The following is a 17240-nucleotide window of genomic DNA, read 5'->3' as shown; positions in this document are numbered from 1 at the left end:
TCAAAAAGTTTGCCCACCCCTGGTATAGAATCATAGTGGTCCTCACAAGAATTATCATACAAACAGACACACCCACACACAATCTCATGAGGACCGGTCTAAAGGTCCTCACTTGTCAAAAGTGTCATCACTACGTATGGTATAGAATCATAGTGGTCCTCACAAGAATAGCCTCACACACAGAGTCTTGTGAGGTCACTTGTCAGACATGCCTTCACTACATATTACGTACGAAGTGCCCTCACTTACGTGTACGGATTACCCACACATCTGAATATTTCTCTTAACCTTGGCCACCCGTGTTTTTGAAGCTTAAACCGACCAACAAGACAGTTATTCACTTCAAAGTTTTTTGGGCTGTTTTTAGCATGAAAGTTGGCCATTTGCTGCTCCTCTTCATTCCGCGCATGCATGCATTCACATCTCGTTTCTCCGACCGAGTCAGCCGCGTCAGCTAAGTTTAACGTCTCCCCCCAGACACATTCATTGACGCAAGTGTACATTTTCTTTAAATCCTACTTGGGCAGGTGGAGCTAGGAGCATGATTTGCGAGGCCAAAATGAGTTTGGTCAGCATTGCGCGAAAACCCGAAGCAGTCCGGCTCAGAAATGCTTATAAAAAAAGCTTGACTTTTGAAAGAGGCCAAACTGGCTTGCGGTTGAACCCGTGAGATGGAAAATGAAGTTGAAAAATACAAATGAATGTCAGAAGGCGGGAGGAGGAAGGTCTTCCGGGAATAATTGCACTATTCTCTGAGAACCTGCGCCATGTTAGTTGCGATGACTTATGGCGTCGCAGAACGACACTCCGGATGGATAAATCCTGGAATTTTTAGTCACAATTGTTTGGTGGTGAGCGTTAAGAGCGTGATCATAAACAATGAATCTTTCACGGGCAGCAATCCCCCCCCGGGTACGACCGATCGTTGTTAAAGACACACATCTCAGATGAACAAAACACAGCGATACCTCGACTTAGGAAACTCATTGAAAGAGATGCAGAAACCCGATAGGATGTGTGTCCAACTGCGGGTCCTCCAGGGCTAACTAACGTTTAGCATGTCTTGGATGTTGATTTCCTCCAACTCACCTAATTCAGACGATCAGTTCATCGTGAAGCTCTGCTGCAATCCAGTTCCGATGTACAGTGGGACCTTGGCTTACGAACTTAATTGGTTCTGAGACAGAGTGTGTCCCAAAAATTAATTTCCCATAGGAAACCATTAAAATGAGAATAATCCGTTCCGAGGTCCCCATAAAACATAATTTTCTTCTTTCTAATTTTCTAGGCCTTAAAACTACACAAAATATACCTTATCTTATGTATAATAAAAGTGCTAAAGTATTATTATTAAAGAAATAAACTGTACTGTACAATAAAGTCATTTTATTTACCTTTGTGATGGTCGTTAAAGGCTTGATGGAATGGAGTGTCCGGTTTCCTCAGCATTAAACACTTGATGAGGAACGTAACCTTCTTTCGCCATCTTGAGGAATTATCCCTTGTAGGTGCTTTCTCTGTGATAATTGTATTTAGTTCATCAATTGTGATCTGTTTAGCTGGGTTGATAGCTTTTTGCATCAGGTGTACAGATGACTTGTGCGGGTTATTTGTGGAGCCTGATTGATGGGATATTTGAACCTTCCAGTCTACACTCTGCTTTTGAATGATCAAAGTTCGAACGAGTCTAAATTTCACTGTTTTCTATCCATTTTCTAGCCTTTTTTATGTTTTTTTTCTTTTATTTTTCACCTTTGTTTTTTGGTTTAAAACTCTGTCATGTCCCTTTCGTGTGTGTGTGTTTTCTTACTCTCTCTCTGTCTGCCTGTCTCTTTAATGTTTAACCCCCCCTCACTGCTGCGTTCTTGACCAATCACGTGGCTTTAACTGACGACTGGTGGCGGGGAATCGAGGAACAAAACAAGCCAACTGCCATTTTCTTTTAGGACAACGGGCTTTTTCGCGAACGACACATCACTCATTGTGGCAGCTCCATGTGTATCCCGAAAAATAGTTCGTATACCAAGGTAAAATTTTCAACAATATAACGTTCGTAAACTGAAAAGTTCATAAGCCAAGGGGTTCGTAAGCCAAGGTCTCACTGTATTTGTGATCAATGGGAAGTAGCGGGTTTGGACATGATGGCACAATTATGCCTCAACTTCTCGTGTAACGTATAGATCAGCTCTGAGGTTGGCAGTTAAGATGGAAGTTTTATGTTTGAAAAGAAAACAAAATCATATTCAAATTAATTCATTCGCTGCCAGATGATGTGCAAAAATGTTTCCACTCCAGTGCCAGGGTTTTTGTCATTTTCACTCAAATTACAGAACCCAATGAATATTGAGTATTAGGATTACTTAAACATTCAATGCAGCGTAATAAACATTAGACTTTCTTCTTTCATCAGAAAAAGAGTTAATTCCTAAATTACATGGGTCTGGAGTTATCTGAGCTTGAAATAAGAGCCGCTGAACAAAATACAATACAAGACAGACACTCCCCTACTTACGAACAACAGTACAAACGAACATTTTTGTAATAACATATGTAGTATTCTCTCCAGTTGTACATGCACATATCTTTATAGAGCATATATTTTATTGAACATTTATTTTTCAGTACAAACCAATACAGGTTACTTAAAGGACAACCGACGCCTTCAGACAAGTTGCGTCCATAATTTGTCAAATCCCTTCAAATGACTTTTACTGAGCGCATTTTAATAAGATTGCACCGCGTATAGCTATATTTTGCGTTTTCAGACTCGCGCTGAATATTCAGGAAGTCTTGTTTTTGAGTTGGTGACGATACGACCGTGACGTCATGGTAGATATCGTCACTGACCGAGAAAGCGACACACAATGCATTTTGGGTACTTTGTTTGGTCTGAAAACTTCGTGTTGATGGCGAAATTTGAAGGAAAACACATAAATAACGCGATGGTGAATCATTGTGTGTTGCACCAAAACTACTATTTGATACTCGCTGACACAAATTCCCAGCAGACAAATCAGCCCATTTCCAACGGAGCTTGGGCGCCATCTTGGGCATTTTCTGGGACGCTACATTGGTGTCATTGACATCTCAAATTGACATGGGAGGAGTTCTTTAATCGATTGCAAACATTTTTGCTTTCCTCTTCAGAACTCTTTGAATCATATTCATAACTGGATGAGTAACAAGAAAGCATCTTCTCCAAATCTGAAGACATTGTTTTGATTCTCGAGTAAGGCAAGACGTCTTGGCGTGACGTCACGAACAAGGTGGCGGGACCTTCTGAAACGGAAACTTTTTGAGGTCATTTGGAGGTAGTTTTGGGGCACTTTAAGTCATTTTTCATTTGACTAAAAATATCAGTCTGCGTGTTTTGGGTATTTTAGATGCTATAAAACGTTTTTCTGATGTCAGTTAGGAAACAAAAAAAATGTGTCGGTTGTCCTTTAAACATACTTATATAAGCCTTAAACATACATTCCATACAAGATATAGAACTGAAGCAATTTACGAACAAATTCGCCTTACAAACAACCGTTCGGAATGTATCTCATTTGTAAGTCGGGGAGAGCCTGTACATACATATTGGTTTATAAAGCGCTTTAACAACAGCTGAAGCTGTAACAAAGCGCTAACATGGACAAAAGGCAAATGCTGCCCCCTTGTGGAAGCGAAAAAAATTGTCAGAGGTCTGAAACTGTGAGAATTAGTTACACAAGGAAAACAAAACCCGAACAAATTCAGGAATGGCGCTCTACCTCATATTTTCAATTCCCGAATACATTCGGGAATTCTAGTGAATGAGTTAAGAAAATAGATATTCAATTGTCTCCACTGTGAGACTAATAACCATCAGGCCCCAAAATCCAAACAGAAAACACGGATCATCCGTGCATCTGTCCAACGGACATCACAGGTGTTTGCCTCTCTCCTTGGAACAAAATTACCATAGCTGCTTAACGAGGAGAAACACTTTAATCTGATCATCGTCTATGCCATTAAAACATATTCGCTAATTCTCTGCGGTCCGCCATTTGCTGTCCGCCTGATTAGAGACTAGCTCATTCTGGGCCCACACTGACAAATAATGGAACAGTTGTTGTTGTTAGGACACACGCTCACAACGCTCGGAGGTGCGCTGGCATCCTTGCGCTCACACACACACGCACACGCACACACACAGACGCAAACACATTGGCCCTCGTGCACATGCCCCCTGTGGTATGGTAATGAGCTGCTAATCTCTCCGGTTTACACGGCCAGAATGCGTGTAGGTGTGCGTGTGCGTGTATGCGTGTGCATTAAGGTGCGGTGTGCAAAATCCCAAGGTATTCTCTTAGGGCGTCATCCTTCTGCTCTCACTTGCACACAGTCTGTCAACACATTACACCGTGGAAGCTGTGTGTGTGTGTGTGTGTGTGTGTGTGTGTGTGTGTGTGTGTTTCTCTCACGCACACACACACACACACACACACGCACACACACACACACACACATACATAAAGTGGAGGGAAATAGAAAGTGGAAACTGAGTAAAACCGCGTCAAGGCCACAAATCGAGGACAGAAAGTAGCAAGAGTCAGTATTTCAGTTGTTTACTTCCCTTTTACATGAGCATTTTTTTGCCACTTAATCTGAGAATCCACACGTTTCTCTGTTCTTTCTTGTGTGTATTTGTGTGCGTGTTTTTCTGTTACAGCATTGATGCTAGTGTATGTGTTTATCTATGATGCTAGAACAGCATTACTAATTAGTCCCTGGGAGAAGCCTGAGGCCACTTGCAAAAATCCCAATGATTAAAAACAAGACCGAATCCAACCTTGTGTTCGGCACGCGCGCTAACACGTATGTTGAAGAAAGCTACTTAGTGTCAAGGCTAGAACACGTGTTGGGAAGGCGGGGGGGGGGGGGGGGGGGGGGGGGGGGGCGTTGTTGGAACGGGATTGACCGAAAAAACGAGTGCACCCTCCACACTTGCGACGTTGGATCGGTAGTTTGTGTGTTAACTCATTCACTGCCAGACAAAAATGTGTCCACTCCAGTGCCAGGGTTTTTGTCATTGTCACCCGAATTCCAGGACCCACAGAATATGGAGTTGTATGACTACATCAACATTCAATGCAACGTAAGAAACCTTAGATTATCTTCTGTCATCAGAAAAAAAGTTAATTCCTAATTGATATAGATCGGGAGTTGTCTGAGCTTGAAATGGGGGCGGCTGTACGAAATGAAATTGCTGCCCCCTCACGGGAGTGAAAAACATTGCCAGAGGTCTGACCAGCACTTTATCGGCAACCAACCCTCCCGCGGAAGAAAAACCCAAACCCGAACAAAGTCGGGAATGGCACTAAACGTCATATTTTCAATTCCAGAATAAATGTGGGAATGGCATTGAATGAGTTAAAATTTCCATGCGCTAACATTGAAAAAAAGGGAAATGCTTCCCCCCTGTGGAAGGGAAAAAACATTGCCAGAGGCCTTTATCAGCACCCAAACAAGAAAAAAACCAAACCAGAGCAAATTCGGGAATGGCTAATCCAATCCAATCCAATAATTCAAGTTTGGGCAAAGCACCGCAGAGCAGAGGTCGGCAACGGGCACAAAAGGACATCGTGAAATGATGCGAGAAGGCTGAGATTGTGACAGTGTGGAGGGAGAAGAAAGAACGGTGGTGGGGTTGGGAGGGATGCAAGGTGGCAGAGTTGACGAGTGATAAATTGCTTTGAACTTTAATGGATGTCTCCGGAGAACCTCCCGTGATGTGTCCGGGCATTACAGGCACACGTGAAGGCCGATTGTAGCTGACAGCTAAAGCGGACTGGACCCATCGACCGACACGCACACATACACACACACACAGAACCATGCAAACACGCTGCAAAATCGTGCTCCTAAAAAGTCAGCCAAAGCGAAAAAGCAACTCTGGGGAAGAAGACAAAAGGGAGAGAACACATCTAGTGACTGAATGGGAGGCAGAAGAGGAGGAGTGAGGGGCGTCAAAATGGGAGGAGAAGGTCTGGCCATATGCTCGGGGTTGGGTTCAGACAAATAAAATGTTGCCTTGCCTTCACAATGGTTAACTACACACGAATGAATCACTAATGGTGCATTCACGTCACTCAGTCTCTCTCTCACGCACGCGCAAACAACGTGAATGAAACAACATTTACACAGAGGGAGCAATAAATGCAGATGAGGGCTGAGCTGGAAAAGTGACAAGCGTTCAGGGTTGTTTGTGCAATATGTGTGTGCATCTGTGTGTGTTTGTGTGTTCGTGCACGCAGTAGTCTATCAAAGGGAAACCCCCCCCCCCACCCTAGCCCACACACACCCACACTTGATTTCCACCTGGCTGCCTCTGTGTGAGTGTGTTAGTGTGTATGTGCAGTCTTTGTCTCAATCTGAATAGATGGGCCGGGGGGGGGGGGGGGGGGTGTACCTCAATCTGTGCGTCTCTAAACGCCAGATTTTCAATGATTTAAAAATGATGATGGAGATTGTGTGTATGTGCGTGGAGGTGCCCATACCCTCCTCCTACCCCCAAGTCTCTTTGGCCGGTGATTTTTCACTGTGGCGATTTGTCTTTTTTCCTCCGCTCGCCTATTATTATGGGATGCTCTGATTTTTTTTCTTCTATCCATCCGCACATCTGTCCCCAATCAGTCCTCCCTTCCTGCCGATCTCACAATTTGTTAAAAGTTTCTGCCGTTGCGCAAAACAGAGAGAGAGAATAAATATAAAAAAAGATTGAGTATGGTAACAAGAAAGATGTCAATTGGTGTTGCTGGCGACACTTGGTGGGGGGGGGGGGGTTGCAAACAATGAGTGGCCTTGAGCTCAGTGAAAAGGTAAAAGCTTTTAGTCAGAGAAACAGTGAAGATGGAGGAGCAGAATGATTCTTACTATTATTCCGCTGCGGAATCATGTTAGAACAACAATTCCTGTCACCCGTCGGCGGCTCTTCGAATGGCTGCAAGATTGAAGATTCAGTTCTATAACAGTAGCCAAAATGGAACTGTATAGTGCCACTTAGCAGTCTTTTTTTTGACGACGATACTAGTGCAGCGTGTTCTACCGGAAACAAATTCCTTGTGTGTTCTACATACTTGGCAATAAAGATGATTCTGATTCTGATTCTATAAGATTTCAATTGTCGATTCTCGATAGCATCGGTTGGCTAACTAGTTCACGATGTTTTCCAAAACAAACAATGGGAAGTTCAATAATTCAAATTCAAGTTCAAATTAAACTGTGCTTCATCGTTCAGTCAACTACACAAACCCATCCATCCATCCCACCAATCCATCCATTCATTCATCCATCCCATGTTGTGTCCGGAGGAATGAGAGAGGAGAGTTGCTTTGTCAACGTGTTTATTGTGCCACCATGTTAGTCTACCTGCGGTCGTGACGTCACCGCTGCTTTTCGACCTGTCGCAACATTCTGTAGCAGTGTGACATATGCTACATCCCACCAATCCACCCACATAAACCCATCCATCTACCCATCCACCCGTCCGTCCATCCATTTGTCCATCCCACCAATCCACCCACACAAACCCATCCATCCACCCATCCATCTGTCCGTCTGTCCGTCCGTTCATCCATCCATCTGTCCGTCCATCCATCGACTCATCCGTCCATTTGTCCATCCAGACAATCCACCCACACAATCCCATCAATCCATCCATCCGCATACGCATGCTTTCACCCATCCATGAATCCCTTCATCTTTGACCGCCTATTCTGTTTCGAATTGTGGGAACTTGGAAATTGGCTGACTCCTGGCGACAATCACTCCTCGCTGTCAGCTCCCAACCCCACCCGCACGCACCCACGTACGAACCCCACCCCCGTCCCCCTTGATACCGCTGATCACAGACACGAATTGAAGAACAGAAAGGAAATATTCCACCTGAAAGGGCGTCTCGTTTCTGACAGAATGCTTAACTACGCCGCACTGTCCTCACACTTCACAAGCCTTTGTAATACGGAATGACTTATGGTGCACACATTTACCGGAGCACTTCAAACCAGGGGGCTCATCAGCCCACCCACACAACCTCTCCAAATATCCCTCACTCTATCCTTTGATTACACCCCCACTCTCTCCATCTCGCTGATTCTTCCACTCTCCCTTCTCTCTTCGCTTTCTTCAAACTTGGCGGCCTTTGCGACGGGAAGGATGCGATTCTCTCGGGAAGATGAGGCCGCCGTGCAATCTCAGCTCCAGGGTCAATTGAAAGTTTTACTCCGGGGTACCACCCGGGCGCTGATTTCATCCGGCCGATGGAGGATCGGCGTCCCTGGGGCGAGGGGGGACGGTGCCTCCAGCAAATGTTATGACGCTACTGAATTATTAAAGCTAATGGGATTGCGGCGGTGCGCGTGCGATCATCTACTGGAAATGAGGCGGAGCGAACAAAGTGGAACAGAAACAGATCATGTATAACGCCGCTGATTGGCAGCGTTTGGGCTCACAGTTGACTTCTGTGAAAGATGAGGGGGGGCATAGGGGGGTCAGGGAGGAGAACAAAGGACGGGAAGAAGGCGCACTTGAAATTTTGCTGTTGACGAAGAACTTGACATGCACATCGCCTGCAGCCCAACAAAGCGTAAAACGAACCCTCTCCACTTCAATGTTATTACTTCCAAAGAAATACGCACAAGGCCTCACTCAACATTGTATGACAATACGCAATAAACCCCCCTGTTCCATGCCCCCCCTCCTCCGTGTGCTGTATGGCAAACAAAGACGAGTGAAGTCTAGCGCAGCATATGTTTGCGCCACGGCGAGCATCGGCGACAATTAAAAATAAAGGACTTGTTTTCAGTATGTGTGTGTGTGTGTGTTCAAACACCCACTGGAACACCGGTTCAGTGAGAGCCGAGGAAATCGTGTTGAATCAGTATTGCTCTGCGCAGCTGGTGGGCATTTGGTTAAATTATAGATTTCGGTTCTGTGTCACTCCCTCACACACACAAACACACACACACACACAAATACAAAGGCGGCAGCGGCGGATGTGCAAAGTCGTTGCTGTGAGGTATAGACAGAGTGCTGTTTTATCACCGCCATTGCGCTGTTAATTAAAATCAGACAAACATTCAAACCAAGGAAGTCGGACTCATTTCCATCCCGAGCGAGAACCGCAAAGTAGGGCATCGTTTGGAAGCCCCCCCTCCCCAATCCTGAGTCCCAGACATTTGAGAAATGAGTGACAAGCCCGGGACAGGAGAGGACGAGTGAGGAGAAAGGCCCACGCCCACTTGTTTGTCATCCTGACAAGCCACACCGACCGCCAGATCTACGCTTCGTCATGTTGGTCAGCGATCAAATTTCGAAATGGCTACGATTCGGCCGCTGAACTGAAAAGGTCAATGCGGTGGTATCGTCACCGTGGGGTGGGGTGGGGAAGGGGGGGGGGGGGTTCGAAGGCAGGGGCGTCGAAAAGGGGCCATGAAATGGCTTAAAAAATTGTTGGCAAAGTGCCTTTGAAGGTCACAGCTGCTTGGGAATGAAAGATTTGAGACTTGACAACTTAATATCGTCAAAATATTTTGTCAGCCATTTTCTAATGTTTCCATTATGAAACTCCAAAATGGCGTCATCACGCGAGTACACAAAACAAGACTTTTATCAGCCATTTTCTAATGTTTCCATTTTTAACCTCCGAAATGGTGTCACCCGCAAGTACACAAAACGAGACTTTTGTCAGCAATTTTCTAATGTTTCAATTTTGAACCTGCAAAATGGCGTCATCACGCGAGTACACAAAACAAGACTTTTGTCAGCCATTTTCTAACGTTTCTATTTTGAACCTCTGAAATGGCGTCGTCACGCGATTACACAAAACGAGACTTTTGTCAGCCATTTTCTAATATTTTTCATTTGAACCTCCGAAATGGCACCGTAGCGCGAGTGCACAAAACGAGGCTGTTTTATGGATTAATCAAGCCGATATTCAGACAGAAAAGCTAAAACAGTGATGTCAAAATCCAGAAATACATTTGAGAAAGAAATTCCATACACATCTGTTTTGGAAACCCTTAAAATATACATTTTTATGGTATGGTAACTATGCTAAGTGTTATGGTTTGCAGTGCTATGCTAGGTGTAAAGGTGCGACTTGTGGCATTAGTATTCACAAATTAACCTATTTGATCATTATTCTTTGAATGCTATGCACCGTTATTGTCTGCGTAAACTCACCTCATGACCATTTTTGTCGTCTTGGGGGTAGGTGGGTGCCATCTCAAATCCAAGCGTTGTTTTGGTAGCATCTTTGGGACAAGGACCCGTGTTGACATGAGGGAGAAGGAATTTCATTTAGCCAGGCCATAGCCCTGTGAAATGGGGAAAAATGTGGTTTATTGTAATTTGATAGCATCCAAAGACAATCTAAAATCTTTTTTTTTGGTGGGCGAGGCAGCATTTACATGCATACGATCACCCCAAACTCTCTCCTTTGACACCATATCCTCCCCAACGGATTCCATTTGCCCCAAACATTCATTTGTCTCGTTAGAAGCCAAAGCTCGCCCGTTGGGCCGCGGGGGTTTGCGGCTACAATAAAACTCCCGCAGCACGAACCCATTCCGTACCGTTTAGCGAGGGAAAACTCTCTGATGGCTTTTGTGTCGTACGGACTAATGGTCCAACGGCGCCGCACGACGCTCCTTTGATGCGTCTGATGTGGCTCATTAAGAGCAGAAATTTACACCTGCCCCTCACATTCCTGTGGGATCCCCCACGTGTGTGGGAGTGGGAATGTTTGTTGTGTGGGGGGAAAGTGGCGTTTTTCGACGAATTCAGGTCAAGGTTACACGCCTTTTAACATGGTTTGCGTATGAACGCGGGAAGTTGCAAAAATACTCAAACGCGAAGAAGTTCAAGAAATTTTAACTCATTCATCAGATGCTATAAAAAACATGTCAATTCCAGTGCCAGGGTTTTTGTCATTTTCACTCAAATAGCAAGACACTCAGAATGTTGAGTTTTAGGACTAAATAAACATTCAATGCAGCGTAAGAAACCGTAGACTCTTTGGTTTAATCAGAAAAAAAAGAGTTAATTCCTTAATTAGATGGGTCTGGAGTTATCTGAGCTTGAAATGGGGGCACCTGTACAAAAGGCAAATGCTGCCCCTTTGTGTGAGGGAACAACATTGCCAGAGGTCTGACCAGGGCTTTATCGTCACCCACCACAAGAAAAAAAAACACGAACAAATTCGGGAATGGTGGTGGTTTTCCATCAAACTTAGAGTTATGTCTGGGTAAGGTAGTCATGATTGACTTTTGTGTTAACATTTTTAGAGTAAAAGCTATTTTTTGTGTTGTCATTAAAGAGGCTAAAAAAAGAAACATGATTCGTGACAAAAAATTCACGACAGCTATTGTGGGAGGGGTGGTTGCCGATAAAGTGCTGGTCAGACCTCTGGCAATGTTTTTCACTCCGGCGAGGGGGCAGCATTTTCATTTTGTACAGCCGCCCGCATTTCAAGCTCAGATAACTCCCGACCCATATAACTTAGAAATTAACTTTTTTTTCTGATGACAGAAGATAGTCTCAGGTTTCTTACGTTGCATTGAATGTTTATGTCGCCCAAAAACTCAATATTCTGAGGGCCCTGGAATTTGAGTGAAAATGCCAAAAACCCAGGCACTGGAGCGGACACATTTTTGCACATTGTCTGGCAGTGAATGAGTTAATAATCCAGCGTTTGGAATCATAATGTAAATTAGCCTTGAGTCGAATCAGACAAAAAAAAGCAATTGAAATTCAGCCCCAAGGCTAAATCGCAGGCTGTGGGCTCACTGCGGGGAGCCATTCTTCTCTGTTAATAAATGCAAACATTTGTTCTGGACGGCTCGCTTAACCTCTTAATTTATGTATGACAACCAGATCCTCGTTCAAGGCAGAGACATCGGTCAAGCAGGCTTTACAGAAAAGGGCGCCACCACTTTCATCCCTTGGCCCCTTTCAGGCAAAAAGCGCAGCCAGAAGTGGCGCTCAAATGCGGCTAATTGTCCAGCGTATTGACCAAGTCGGTTCCGGTGCGTTTGTGATTTTCCGCTGCGTCGCCCTGCCCGAGTTTGTGACATCTGCAGCAGGTCAGAGGTGAGGGCAGGCGCCCCAGAAGCCGCGTCCATCTGCCCGACAAAGAGCCGAGCTCATTTTGAAACACAAGGCTTTTTAAATGCCACTAATAGCATGTGGAACATTCTCATTATAGGATCCCTAATGAGCCTAAATCGAGAATGACGACCCGCCGCCTTATCAGTGACGAAATAGCGGCAGTAATGAATAATAGCGATAGAAATGAAAATAATGACACAGTGTGAATTCTCCCATTATCTCAGCCCAGAGCGCCGCAGCCTTTGTGCAATCAGAAGGATATCAAGTACGATCTGGGACACACATGCTTGAAGATCACACTTTGAAGAAGGCTTCCTAATCCCCTCTATTATTATTAATTATTATTATTATTATTATTATTGTTAATTTATTGTCCTCTTTCTTTTTTAACACTTGAAAAGTTAGCAGGTGAAAGTGTACGCTTGCTAACGAAAACATTTTAGCATCGATATGTATGAATTGTCAATGTCTTTCCGTTTCTGTGAGTCGTTGTTTTATGTCGAATTTTGCTACGGTAGTATTATTTAATCACTGTTACATTTAGCAGTTAGGTGAATCTCCTTCTCTACGTCGACATTTTGGCTCCAGTTCATGGTAAATGTGTCACTTTTTTGCTGTTTTTACTTTTCTTTGACGATTTTTTATTTTTTTTTCCTTCAGTATTAATCATATTAACGTAGACTTTGAAGTCCTGTTTGTGATGTAATATAGGCAAAGAGATGCCCATTTCATGGTAAGATCAGAGCATTGTCATCAAATGGTGAGTATAGTTTGGCTTTTTGATTGTTGCCGTGCTGATGACCATTTTGTGTTTGGGAGCCTTTTACTGAGCGAGTTGCTTGTTCTGTAGCCACAAACGGACATAAGTCTTCTTGTGCCGGTCCCAAGCCCGGATAAATACAGAGGGTTGTGTCAGGAAGGGCATCCGAAAAAAAGCTGGGCCAAAACAAACATGCGTATCATACCTCTGAAGATGGAGGTTACTGATTCGCTGTGGCGACCGACCCCTTGAAGGGAAAAGCCAAAAGGAAAAGAAGAAGAGAAGATTATTATTTTCTTTTCTTTTGCACCGGCACTCTGGGATGTGTACATGTGTGGCTTTTTATGAAATGTCAATGCCGCAACCTTCTGGAAATCCAATTCCTATTTTAAGAATATACTAAATGCTTACAACAACAATCTCAAAACATGTTTGATGTACAGATATTATAGTTTGACAGATGTGTGCTCTTAACTCAAAACATACGTACATATCTCAAATCATCCGGCAAAAAAATTATCACGACTTAATTAGAGCCCTTGCAAACATAGGCCACCGGGGGCAGTATAATTATCCAGCCTGTGTAAATTGCTATACTATATTCCTTTTTTTGCAGAGAATAAAAAAAATGCATGCCTTTAAGAAGCATTATAAACTGTTATAAAACCATCACACAGGCGCTGTTGATTAGCCTGCGAATAGCATTTTTTGGGGGGATTGTGAGTTAGCCTTAACCTTTCTTTAAATATACGTCCGATAGATCTTTGTATTGTGTTTACTTTGACGGTAAACATGAACTGCAAGTGGCAAAAAATTAAATCCTCTTTTTAACTCTTTCACTGCCATTCTTGAATTCATTTGGGAATTGAAAAGCATGACGTGGAGCGCCATTCCCAAATTTGTTCGGTGGGGTTGCCGATTAAGCACTGGTCAGACCTCTGGCAATGTTTTTGCTCCCACGACGGGGCAGCATTTGCCATATTAGCACTTTGTTACAGCTTCAGCTGTTGTGAAAGTGCGACATGAATCAATGTATGTAGTTTTGTATTTTGTACTGCCGCTCCAATTTCAAGCTCAGATAACTCCAAACCCATATAACCTAGGAATTAACTCTGTTTTTTTTCTCATGAAAGAAGAGAATCTAAGGTGTCTTACGCTGCAGTGAATCTTTATGTAGTCCTAAAACTCAACATTCTGCGGGTCCTGCAATTGAGTGAAAATGACAAAAACACACATTTTTGAACGTGGCAGTGAGTGAGTTAAGACAGCAGTATGTACCAAACTGCTGCTTTGTTGTGAATTAGGCTGCTCATATCTAAATTAAAATAAAATTCTGGCCTGTGCAGATAATATAAACAAACAAGCTAATTTCCGGACAAACTAATAATGTGTGACTTGCAGTTCATTATGTTTCATAGCAAAACTAAAATCAAGGTTTTTAACTTTCCACCTCGCCCTCTAGGCGTCATCTAAAAACCATTGTCCGAAAAAAAAAAGCGGAATAAACCATATTTAGCCATCTCTTTGCAGTTTGTCAGCCTCACTGAGACCCAAGAATATAGAACAGCGATTCCATCTAATGAGGCAGAACTTTTCATGCTTGCTTCTATAGAACGTTGTCAGCTTTCAGTTCTCTGGCAGTAACAAAGCCCCGAATTTTAAAAGTTTCATTCCCCTTTTTTTCCGACTCTCTCGCTCTCTTTTTCAGCGACACCCAAACCGATGAGGCAAAAGAAGGCTTTTTTTCCCCATTTCTGCCACGCCACCACAAGTGCAGAAAACAACGATGGCAGCGCTGGAGAAATAGGGCGCTTGGATGAAGAGGGGGGCGGGGAGCAATCAGGAAGAATGCCGCCATGGGGGGAAGGCTTTGATGACACGAGGCTGGAGTTTTAAAGGCTATATTAGGCTTTTTTGTTGAGGGTCTGTGAGGACTTTCTGACCTTTTCAGGTTGAAAGCTCACGTGAGGATGCCTTTGGAGGAGATCACTAGCCAAAATATTAGGAACACCGGTGCGGTTGGACATGACTTCTTGAAATGCTGATGACACGGCAATGATATTGTTGGCTTTCAAAATGGTGGCCGCTATGTCTAGCTGGAGAATAATAATTTCAAAAAAAGTCTGCATGTGACCATCCGTCTCAGAATACAAGATAACCTGATGGAAGAGGCCTGTATTTTTGTGAGCAGAAGCTGGCATTGTACATCAAAGTCGAAGAAATAATAATAGCGCCCCCCACCCCTCAACATAGAATGCATCGAACAAGGTAGAAAGAAACACAATGCGCATTGTTAGGCAGACAAAACATTTTGTCATGCACTGCTGCGAGGATGAGTTGGGGGGGGGTGGGGGGTGTCACCGTGTTTGTACAAAGTCTACCCAGAAAGACTGAGAAAGGAGACAGACTCCATTTTATGTATTCAAGTTCGTGTTTGTGGGAGTAATCCGTTTTTTTCTGTTAACTCGATCATTCCCTGCTATTGACAAATTTATTCGGGAATCGAAAATATGACGTAAAACGCCATTCCTGAATTTGTTCGGGTTTTGTTTTTTTCATGCTTGGATGCCGATAAAGCGCTGACAGTGGCCTCTGGCAATGTTTTTTTCCACAAGGGGGCAGCGTTTGACTTTTGTCCATGTTAAAGCGTTGTTGCAGGTTCAGCTGTTGTTAATGCGCTATATAAACCAATATGTATGTATTGCATTGTATTTTGGACAGCCACCCGCATTTCAAGCTCATATAACTTCAGACCCATATACAGTAAAGTCTCGTTATATCGATACGCAAGGGAATCCGAAAAAATATCGATATAACCGGGACTATCGATATATCCGATCCTGTGGGGGGGGGGGGCGTAAATGCGGCATCTTTGTTATGGCATGTAATTTCATCATTGGGTTAATGGATTGCGTATCTAACATGTTTTTTGTACAGTAGTGAAGTGAAAAATAAAGTTGTGCATAAAATAAAAACGTCTTTACACTTTTAATTACTATTTCCTTTCAAAAATGCAACCAACCAATGCTAAATCGTCAATTTACTTTGACGGTAAACATGAACTGCAAGTGGCAAAAAATTAAATCCTCTTTTTAACTCTTTCACTGCCATTCTTGAATTCATTTGGGAATTGAAAAGCATGACGTGGAGCGCCATTCCCAAATTTGTTCGGTGGGGTTGCCGATTAAGCACTGGTCAGACCTCTGGCAATGTTTTTGCTCCCACGACGGGGCAGCATTTGCCATATTAGCACTTTGTTACAGCTTCAGCTGTTGTGAAAGTGCGACATGAATCAATGTATGTAGTTTTGTATTTTGTACTGCCGCTCCAATTTCAAGCTCAGATAACTCCAAACCCATATAACCTAGGAATTAACTCTGTTTTTTTTCTCATGAAAGAAGAGAATCTAAGGTGTCTTACGCTGCATTGAATGTTTATGTAGTCCTAAAACTCAACATTCTGCGGGTCCTGCAATTGAGTGAAAATGACAAAAACACACATTTTTGAACGTGGCAGTGAGTGAGTTAAGACAGCAGTCTGTACCAAACTGCTGCTTTGTTGTGAATTAGGCTGCTCATATCTAAATTAAAATAAAATTCTGGCCTGTGCAGATGATATAAACAAACAAGCTAATTTCCGGACAAACTAATAATGTGTGACTTGCAGTTCATTATGTTTCATAGCAAAACTAAAATCAAGGTTTTTAACTTTCCACCTCGCCCTCTAGGCGTCATCTAAAAACCATTGTCCGAAAAAAAAAGCGGAATAAACCATATTTAGCCATCTCTTTGCAGTTTGTCAGCCTCACTGAGACCCAAGAATATAGAACAGCGATTCCATCTAATGAGGCAGAACTTTTCATGCTTGCTTCTATAGAACGTTGTCAGCTTTCAGTTCTCTGGCAGCAACAAAGCCCCGAATTTTAAAAGTTTCATTCCCCTTTTTTTCCGACTCTCGCTCTCTTTTTCAGCGACACCCAAACCGATGAGGCAAAAGAAGGCTTTTTTTCCCCATTTCTGCCACGCCACCACAAGTGCAGAAAACAAAGATGGCAGCGCTGGAGAAATAGGGCGCTTGGATGAAGAGGGGGGCGGGGAGCAATCAGGAAGAATGCCGCCATGGGGGGAAGGCTTTGATGACACGAGGCTGGAGTTTTAAAGGCTATATTAGGCTTTTTTGTTGAGGGTCTGTGAGGACTTTCTGACCTTTTCAGGTTGAAAGCTCACGTGAGGATGCCTTTGGAGGAGATCACTAGCCAAAATATTAGGAACACCGGTGCGGTTGGACATGACTTCTTGAAATGCTGATGACACGGCAATGATATTGTTGGCTTTCAAAATGGTGG

General features: G+C 43.5%; 1 long non-coding RNA gene across 1 annotated transcript in view; it reads right to left on the bottom strand.

The window, feature by feature from the left end:
- The window catches only part of LOC148891584 (uncharacterized), a 24777-nt gene extending 14209 nt beyond the window's left edge, over positions 1–10568 (bottom strand). Inside the window, exon 1 of the long non-coding RNA XR_016116510.1 lies at positions 10210–10568. This is a non-coding gene — a long non-coding RNA (uncharacterized LOC148891584). The remainder of the gene's footprint in view (positions 1–10209) is intronic.
- Between the last annotated feature and the right edge of the window lie 6672 nt (positions 10569–17240).

The sequence above is a fragment of the Hippocampus bargibanti genome, linkage group LG11 (assembly GCF_051943395.1).
Source record: "Hippocampus bargibanti isolate YZ-2025 linkage group LG11, ASM5194339v1, whole genome shotgun sequence".
Taxonomy (NCBI): Eukaryota; Metazoa; Chordata; class Actinopteri; order Syngnathiformes; family Syngnathidae; genus Hippocampus; species Hippocampus bargibanti.
This window is presented reverse-complemented; position numbering and strand designations above follow the sequence as displayed.